Consider the following 9,425-nt stretch of genomic DNA (forward strand, 5'->3'; position numbering starts at 1 on the left):
AGATTCATTGGATTTTCCCTTGTGGCAGGTTTTTACCTATCACTGAAATTACTTCCCAATTTCCAGTAGTAACTTGATCTACCACAAGACCCAGTGGTAGAACATAATACCACTCTTGGGCATATTCCCAAAGGATGCTCACTCATACCACAATGACACTTGCTCAACTATATTCATAGCAGCTGTATTTGTAATAGCCAGAACATGGAAACAACCCGATGTCCCTCAGCCATAGAATGGATAAAGAAAATCAGGTACATTTATACTATGTAGTATTTACTCAGTTGTTAAAAACAAGAACACCAGAAAAAATGAAAGTAAAAATGAACAAAACTAACAACAAGATCATCCAGAGTGAGGCAACACCAACAGAGAAAGACAAACATGGTATGTACTTACTCGTAAATGGATATTAGCTCTAAAGTAAGGGATAACTATGGTTTTAACCTGTAAAGATTTGTTTCTTGTACTTGTTTAATAAAATGCTGATTAGCCAGGAGCCAGGCAGGAAGTAGAGGTGGGTGACAAGAACAGGAGAATTCTTGGAAAGAGGAAATATCATTCTTCAATCATATCCAGACATAGAGGAAGCCAGGCACAGAGAAACCAAGATGTGACTGTCTCGCTGAAAAAGGTACCAAGCCATGTGGCTAATACAGACAAGAATTATGGGCAAATATAAGTTATAAGAGTTAATAAGAAGCCTGAGCTAATAGGCCACTCAGTTTATAATTAATGTAGGCCTTTGTGTGTTTATTTGGGACTAGACAGACATGGAACCTGGTGGAACAGAAACCTCTGTCAACATAACTATGCAACAATCCACAGATCCAGAGAAGCTAGGTAACAAGAAGGTTTTATGAGGGGACACCTAGATCTCCTTGGGAGGGGAAATAGAGGAGTCTCTGACTCTTGTTGGCATTTTAGACCTACTTGTCATACTGGGTTGCCTTTCCTAACTTAGTTTTACTGCAACCTGCTAGGCCATGTGTTCTTACTACTCATGGAAGACCTACCCTTTCCAAAACAGAAACAGGAGACTGGATTGAGGGGTGGGAACAGAGAGGGGTCAGGGTGTAGAGGGAGGTGGTGAGTGGAATATGAAGAGAAACGGGAAACTGTGGCCAAAATGTAAAATAAGTAATAAATAGACAAATTATTCTGAAAAAGAAACAAAAGACTTCTTAGTTTTTAAAAATAACCTGACAGTGTTGGTGCATGCCTTTAATCCTGGCACTAGAGAGGCAGAGGTAGCAGATCACTGTGGTTCAAGGCTAGCCTATTCTACAGAGGGAGTTCCAGGACAGGCTCCAAAGCTACACAGAGAAACTTTGCCTTGAAAATAAATAAATAAATAGACAGAGAAGTAGACAGATAAAATGTTTCAGATTAAAAATAAGAGTCTGAGATAACCCCTTTTCCTGCTGTTTGGAGTCTCACATGAAGATCAAGCGACACAATTGTAACATATATGTAGTGGGCCTACCTTAGTCCCATGCAGGCTCCTTAGTTGTAGGTTTAGTCTTTTTGATCTCCTATGAGTCTGAAGATAGTTTATTCTGAGTTTTCTTGTGAAGTTCTTAAGTGGTCAGTCTCCAACAATTCTTCCTCCCCTGCTTCTGCTGGATTCCTCAAATTCCGCCTAATGTTTAGCTATGGGTCTCTATCTGCTTTCATTAGTTGATTGATAAAGCCTCTGTGATGAAAACCAGTAAGACATCAATCTATGAGTATAGCAAAATAACTTTAGGTATCATTTCACTAACATTTTTTCTCTCAGGTCATGTTTGGTTTTATTGTCACTGGCCATCCAGCCTCTGGGTTCTGGCACTCCAGCAGTGTCTGGGTAGGCTCTGAAGCTGGACAAGTAATTGCTTGGCCACTCCCACAATCTCTGTGCCACTCTTACTGCTGCACATTTATGTGCCTAGGTTGGTGTCCCAATCCCTCCAGTGGAAGTCTCGCCTGAACAAGAATTGCACAGTTCAGGCTATGTATCCATATTGTTTAAAGTTTTATTTGGAGTCATCCTTGGAGATTCTTGAGAGTTTCTCTGCACCAGATATTTTCCTGACCCTGAAATACCTCCTTTACAGTCATCTCTTTCAACACTCTCTCCCTCCATTCAGTTGCCTGCAAATTCCATAATGTCATTGTTTTTAAAAGCTGGGCAGTATTTCATTGTGTAAATTTACCATGTTTGATTTTTTTGTGTTTTGTTTTTGAGACAGGGCTTCTCTGTGCAGTTCTAGATGTCCTGGAATTTACTCTGTAGATGAGGATGGCCTCAATCTCAGAGAACCATCTGTCTCTGTCTTCCCAGAGCTGGGATTAATGGCATGCACCACAACGGCCTGGCTCCACATTTTCTTTTACATTAGAATTTTTAATTCTTAATTTATACACTGCTAACATTTTGGGAACATTTCAATTAACATGTATTTTTTACTCACACACACACATTCTCTCTTAGGATATTTAGAAGACAACAGGAGCATAGTTTATAGGTACAGCAGATTTCCAAAAGCAGTAATAGTACTACTCTCAATGTGTTTCTTATTAAAATAGATTAGTCAATTAAGCTAGGCCCTGTTAAATAGAAATGTTTCAATAATTTACATCAGTTTCCTATTGTTACCTTAAAACCGCTGGTTTGGTTTGGGTCTTTAAGATCTTCACAACTGTGTGTCTTATCAAATGTCCTTTTGTTTTATTGGAGAGTCATTGTCACCATCGGGTGAAGAAGTAACATTTATTTTAACAAACAGGGCCACACATTTATAAGAACATGATAACTAGAGATATAAACCTTACAAAAAATGACAGTAATTGTGGTTTTCATTCACCGAGTTTGTATAGTTTGTAAGTGTGTCTGTGCATTTCTATACCCATGTTCCAGTTGTGTTTCACTGGAGTCTGAAGCTTACCCATTAGCTACATGGATGGCCAGAATGCGCCAACAATCCTGCTATTTCTTTATCTCCAGTGCTGTGATTATAAGTGTGCATCATCAAAATTGAATTTTTTCACAGGTTTTGGGGATGAAATGGTTGATGTGAATATGTTTTATTACCATTGGTTAATACAGAATCTTCTTTGGGCCTATGGCAGTGCAGAATAGAGCAAGGTGGGTATTCTAAGCAGAGATAGAGGAAAATAGTAGACAAGGAGATGCCATGTAGTTTCTGAAAGAGACAGATGCACCAGGTCAATACCAGTAAGCGGCAGCCTCATGATGATACACAGATTAATAGAATGGGTTATTCAAAGTGTATAAGCTAGTTATGAATATGCTAGAGTCATTGGTCAAGCAGTTTTGCAATTAACAAAGTTTCCTCTAATTATTTTGGGTCTGGGTAGCTGAGAAACAAACAAACAGCCCCTATCTACAAACTCATGTACTCATTCTTACACAACGTGATTGTCGTTGACTGAGTAATCTTTCCAGACCTTACTGAGTTTGTACCAATTCTGGGTAGATGTTCAAATCTTTAATCACATCAGGAACAAACGTAGCTGCTATCTTTAGCTTAACCTAGAGATCCTTACTCTTAACATACATGAAATAGTTTTCCAATGTCCAGAAAAATCTACCTGAAACAATAATCAATCCTTGATGTGGCTAAGAGGTAAATCACTAGCATAGCATGCACAGGGGTTTTGGTTTGACCTTGATTCTTGCAAAAAAAAATACACCAAAACCCATAAATGAAAATTTTCAAAATTACTCCCAAGTCCTGCATTGTCCAATGTGTCTGTACAGTCAGAGAGGTTCTTGGCATGGAGTGTGGCTGCTTTGATTGGAGTCCTGAATCTTTATACTAACTGAATAAAACTGGGAAAATTTTTTTAACTCTGGAAAAAATCTTTATAATGACATAATAATGACCCTGATCATGGGGTTGTAGAATGATCAGTTCTCAAATGAAGATAAAACTTAAAAAAGTACATGTTGTTCTGTGAATAATGTCTTTTGTTATCATTTCTATGCATTGCAATTGTAGTTCACATTCCCTTGTTTTGTATTTTATGCTTTTGTTTGTTTGTTCAATTTGTTTTTATATTTTTCTTTCCCAGAAATATACCACTCTTTTTCTTTTGGAGTAGGAGATATAACCTTGAAATATAGTTCATATATCCTGTCCTGGAAGGCATGAGGTGTTTCTATTCATTGTTTCTCTCGACTCATTTCAAAGGCTCTTCATTCTTCCCAACTATTCACTGAAGCTACTTTCCCCTGAGAAAGACTTACTCTTCTTGAAATAGAAAGCAAGGTGTCTAAGAGAATAATACACATGGGAACACAACAGACTGTTCCCCAGAAGGAAAGATCCCTTTTATTAGAAACAGAGTAAGACAAAGAAAATCAATCTTGCAAGATCATGAAAATCTGGGAAAAACTAGGGTTGATTTATTCATTTAAGATTTATTCTCTGTCTACTTTCATGAAGGATTCGAAGTGGTAGAAGATGAGGCTTAAATCATCTTCTTGTACTGTCTTTCAGACTAGAATTAGAAGTTTGCATCCTAGAAGATGAAGTTAAGCTGATTATGGCAAATGAGCTATTGGAAATTAATACCATAAAACCACTCTATTAGTACCTGTACAATCACCTCAGGATTATAAGTAATATTTATACTTTCAAACATTGTCATTTTCAGGAAATGAGGTACAGAAAATTTGCGTGGACACAGCCACCAGTAGTTTCCTGGTTCCAATGATTAAAACATGTTATGAATGGATCCAAGACTATTTCTAATATAACCAGTTACAGTCTTCTATTCTCAAAAAATGAATGGAGCCAGGTTCCAATGAAAGTCACTGAAAGTAAGAGAGGATTCTGGGCTTTTGACGGATGCATTGTCACTGGGGAACAAACAAATTTCTGTAATGGTACAATGGTTGAATTTAGCTTAGAGAATGGAATGAACACATACACACACATGCACACACTTTAAAAACAAGGAAGTCAGGACCACGAGGGGTTGGTCCACCCACTGAGACAGTGTGCCTGAACTAATGGGAGCTCACCAAATCCAGCTGGACTGGAACTGAACAAGCATGGGATCAAACTGGACCCTCTGAATGTGGCTCACAATTGAGGCAGACTGAGAAGCCAACTATAATGGCACTGGGATTTCTCTCTACTGCATGTACTGGCTTTTTGAGATCCTATTGTATTTGGATGCATACCATTCTAAGCCTGGACAGAGAGGGGAGGGCCTTGGACTTCCCACAGGGCAGAGTATCCTGCCCTCTCTTAGAACTGGAGGGGGAGAAGGAAGGATGAGTGTGGGAGCTCGAGCAGGAGGGAAGTGGGAGGAGGGGAGGAAGTGGAAATTTTGATTCCTATTATTTATAAAGTAATAAAAAAATCAGAGGAAAAAATACAGCTATAATAAAGCAAAAAGAGACAAACAAACAAAAGCAATCAAGTTCAGATGTTGGAGAAGGTCTGCTTGTTGGTTCTGGGCCACCCTGCTAGCTTAGACCCAAAATAATTACACAGAAACTGTATTATTTAGATCACTGTCTGGCCCATTAGCTCTAGCTTCTTATTGGCTAATCTCTTACATATTAATTTAACCCATTTCTATTAATCTGTGTATAGCCATATGGCAGTGGCTTACCAGCAAAATTTTGGTATGTCTAACTCTAGTGGCGGCTCCATGGCTTCTCTTCTGACTCCATCCTTCTTTCTCCCAGAATACAGCCTAGCTTTCTCCACCTAGTTATCTTCTTCCCTGCCATAGGCTCCAAGCAGTTCTTTGTTTATTAACCAATAAAAGCAACACATAGACAGAAAGACGTCCCATACTATTCAGACATACACAGATTCCTCATTCTGGGAAATATAGAAAGATGCATGGAAAAGAAACCTTAAGCAATCAGGGATAGTCTGAGGAAAGTTCTGAATTTGACATGAAATGATAGTAAAGCTTTGGGTTGATAATTAATTTAAATTCCTAAAATTTCAGAAATTTAAGATATGTTTTTATTGATGATGGAGATATACTAAATGAGTAACTATTTGTCAGGCTCTTATTATAGTATACATAGCACCAAAAAAAAAAAAAAAACTTATTTTAACATTAGTATTCTCACAATGTATCCTAGTAAATCTTGCAATTTTGTTATCTCATTTAACTTTTACCCAGGTCCAGGGCAATCTCCATGTGTGTGTGTTTGTACATATATGTGTGTGAATACTATATATATATTATATATATTTGCAAATACTGTCCCTCCTTAAAACAAAAGGTGTCAGTATCTTTCTTTCCTTTGTTAGTCAGCCTATTACAGTGTAGTATATGTTTTGTCATCAAAATATACTTTCATCTCTGCTCTTTTCTTTGCTTCTTCAATACAAAGTATTTAGTTTGTTCCCTTCCTGTCACACTCCAGGAATCTGTAAGAGTCACTTTGGGTGTTGTCATCCATTCAGGGCCCAATGTTAACATAAACTCATCTCCAACAACTCTTTCAAGGAAATTCAACATTACCTGTATGGAATAAAAGCAAGCAAGGGTCACACAGGCTAGTTACCTATCTTGCTAGAACATCTATTTTCACTACTGGGATCAGCAAGACACATTTCCAAAGTAGGTTTACTGGGAAATGGTACAAAAGTTGGCCTGTGGTCCATTATTAAAGTCTATAAGAGACCTATAGTCTCTATGTCTGAAAGCTAAACTAGTTATATCCATTTGATTGTGTTGAAATATGCTGTTACTTGTGTGACCCTGAGCATTTATTCTCCAAGAAAAGCAATTGCAGCTTCTTGAAAAGTTTTTATGGAATATTAGTCCAGAAATTCCCAGCTGACAGAATAGGCACTGGAGTACTGCTCAGAGGTTTTGTGACTAAACTTTCAATTCTTCAAATAGATTGATAACATAGAATAAGTTTGAGTGTTTAAAGGAACTCAAGATGGAGGTATGAACCTTGATTCTTCTGTTCACAAGTAATATATCTGATGGCTTATTTTTAAACTCCTTAAACTTCTTTCTCATAGGTGAATGGGGCTAATCATACCTAATTTCAGGTTTGCAATGATGGATATTAGAAATAATGCAAGTAGTTACTTGGCCAAGTAACTATTATATATAATTATTAAAATTAAGATTCCTGGGGAAATACTTGTATTGATTCAGTAATATATAAAGGGGAAGCATAGTTAGTCCTCTCCCAAAGAACTATTTGATTGCTTATCAGGTTATAATGATAGAGGATTCAACAAGGACATAGATGCTATACACAAAAGTATGTAGAAACTAAGCACAAAATTTATGCACATGGAGACTGGTCACAGAAGCACAGGTAGTTGAGCTACTATATCACATATATGCTGCATTATAAAAAGTTGAAAATTTTGTAGTTAAAAATAATTTCCCATAATTTTGTGGGTGAACTATTTATGCTGAGATCACTGAGGAGGTCACTTTTTCTTGGAGCTACACATGTAGGTGACTATGGTGACTGAATGGAAATGGTGTTGACAGATTATATCATTTGACATGTTTATACATTATTTCCAGTTAAGTGGTCTAGTCTCCCCTTGTAGGCATGTATCCTCAGATAGTCTAAACAGCCTTCCTTATAGTGGAATCACTTGGTTGCATAAACGCAAGGGCAGAAGATAAAGGTTTCTGAGTGCCAAGGCTTTGCAATTTCTATTGAAAATATTGCATGTACTACATTTTGTAAGACAAAGCAAGAGTTAAATCCAGCCCATACTAAGAGATAAGAAAATACTCTGTCTCTGCATTGGATATTAAAAATGATACATTACATGAGGACACTCATATAAAAATAGAGGGAAATTTATAAAGTATCTATCACACAATTCTTGGCTCAAAGCAGAGAGTAAGGGGAAAAGGACTAAGAAAGAATTATAAAATTAGAGCCTCCCAAAAGCAATATTAGCACACTAAAAGCAGATAAAGCAATGTCTTCTAGCCACCTCTTACTCGACCAATTAGAGGCTTCTGAACACTAATATCCCCATAAAATTGGAAGTCAGAGAGAAAAGAAAAGAAAAAAAAATAGCATATCCTGCCCATAATTCTCACATAACAGACAAAGAAGTTTAAAGAGTTAAGTAAACTTAGAAGAATAAGTGGATGTTATTCAGCATAGAAATAACCATTTCGGTGGTTATAGGATTTATTTTATACTTGGGCATACTTGTGTTGAATTTCTGGCCTGTCACTTTTCTTCATAGTGATGGCTTGTGAAACATTTCTACAATTTCAGCATTTACTCTATTTTTTAATATACAATATGATAAAATCCTTCTTCATCAGATTATTACAAGAAATGGATGAGATTACATGTAATGTGTGTATGCCTACCTTAGTAAACAATGATGCTTGACTAGCAATCAATTAGGGAGTCATGTGTCAACAGCTGTTAGAACGAGCCAATGTATATTGCATTTGCTAAAATGCACATCTTGTGACTTGGTTAAAACTTAATTTTCTGGCTAATTGTTTCACTTCTCTTTTGCACTTTACATGAGTAGGCAATTACTGAGAAGCCCCTCGGGTCCATTTCAAGCCTGTCTAAGAGCGTATGGGGCTTTCAGTGCTGCTCAATTCCTATGCATATATCCTTTGGCAAAGGAAGTTGATTCCTCCCCCGCAAACACAATGGTGACAGGATCTGGTAAGCCATGCCTTTATAGAATCACGTTGGCCCAAAATGTCGCAAGTGCCACATTTCCCAGCAATTTCTAATTTTAGCATCCTTGTTCACATGAAGGACATGTATAATTCTGAAAGACAGGGGCAATGAAAATGCTACAAATTAGAAAAATATGGGTAGGCTGAGACAGACAGAGGAGACATTTCTTTGTATGACTTGGTACCTGAGAAACAAGCTGTCCCTGTACAGTTTTCAGCATACACTCCTGGCCCCCAGTACTAATGAATCAAACTCTTCTCCTGGCAACAGAACAAGAGTCTACAAGCATTGGTCAGTCAGTTAAGAAGGGATGTTTCTACATGGCAGAGTCACCTTATTGCCTCTCATAGGAATCCAAACAGTTTATGGTACTTGGGGTTAAAACCTCTTCTTATTGAATATCCTTCCCTCGTTTTTTGGGCCTAATATACAGTGAAATTTTCACAAATTTATTCCAAACACTTAATATAATCAAATGGCTTTAGATACATTAAATTAGACCAAGATATTAATTTATTGATTGTAGGACTTCCAAGAGTCTTTATATTAATGAAAGTATTTCACAAAAACACTAGTAAGAAGACAAAGCAGTATGCACTAAATAAAATGGGCCATGGAAGACATCTTTTGGAAGAGTCTTCATTTATTATTCTTTGGACAGCATTTTCAGGGATTTTCTAATAAATAAATATCATTAATATATATTTTCCATTTAAATAGTATAATACATTTTTTTTCT

Source organism: Chionomys nivalis, chromosome 1, assembly GCF_950005125.1.
Source record: "Chionomys nivalis chromosome 1, mChiNiv1.1, whole genome shotgun sequence".
Taxonomy (NCBI): domain Eukaryota; kingdom Metazoa; phylum Chordata; class Mammalia; order Rodentia; family Cricetidae; genus Chionomys; species Chionomys nivalis.